Source organism: Odontomachus brunneus, unplaced genomic scaffold, assembly GCF_010583005.1.
Source record: "Odontomachus brunneus isolate Ranch 3 - 2012 unplaced genomic scaffold, Obru_v1 Obru_scaffold_231, whole genome shotgun sequence".
NCBI lineage: Eukaryota > Metazoa > Arthropoda > Insecta > Hymenoptera > Formicidae > Odontomachus > Odontomachus brunneus.
The window spans coordinates 148,195-148,680 of NW_022639681.1; positions in this window are offsets into that span (position 1 = coordinate 148,195).

The window sequence follows — 486 nt, forward strand, 5'->3', positions numbered from 1 at the left end:
AAACAAGAAGTAATAATAGAAACAAAAATCAGACTAAAGATCAGGAATCAGTCAATTAGACAATCGATCAATCAGTTATAATTAATTAATCAAACGTATAAAAACAAACAATACATATAACAAATGGATCATTAAGATAAAACATTAAAGTCGTAAATAAGATACTGGGAAGATAAAGGTTTGTTTCCTAACATATCCTCTGACCTAAGTGTCACGTTACATTCCCAAACCTTCTCCAACCTCTTAAGTCCGATCGCAAGCTCTTCAGTCTCTCTATAACTATAGCACGAGAAGCACTTCAAGTAATTTAAAATTTCTTAAAGAAAGAATCAACCAGAATCAGTAAGTAAAATAATTATTTTGTACACACATTTACATTTACACATTTAATCACACACAATTACACGAACTTGTCCATCCCAGGGTAAAGTGGTTAAATCCATTGACCCAAAAAGGACAATTAACACGTTTTAAAATCAACTAAGA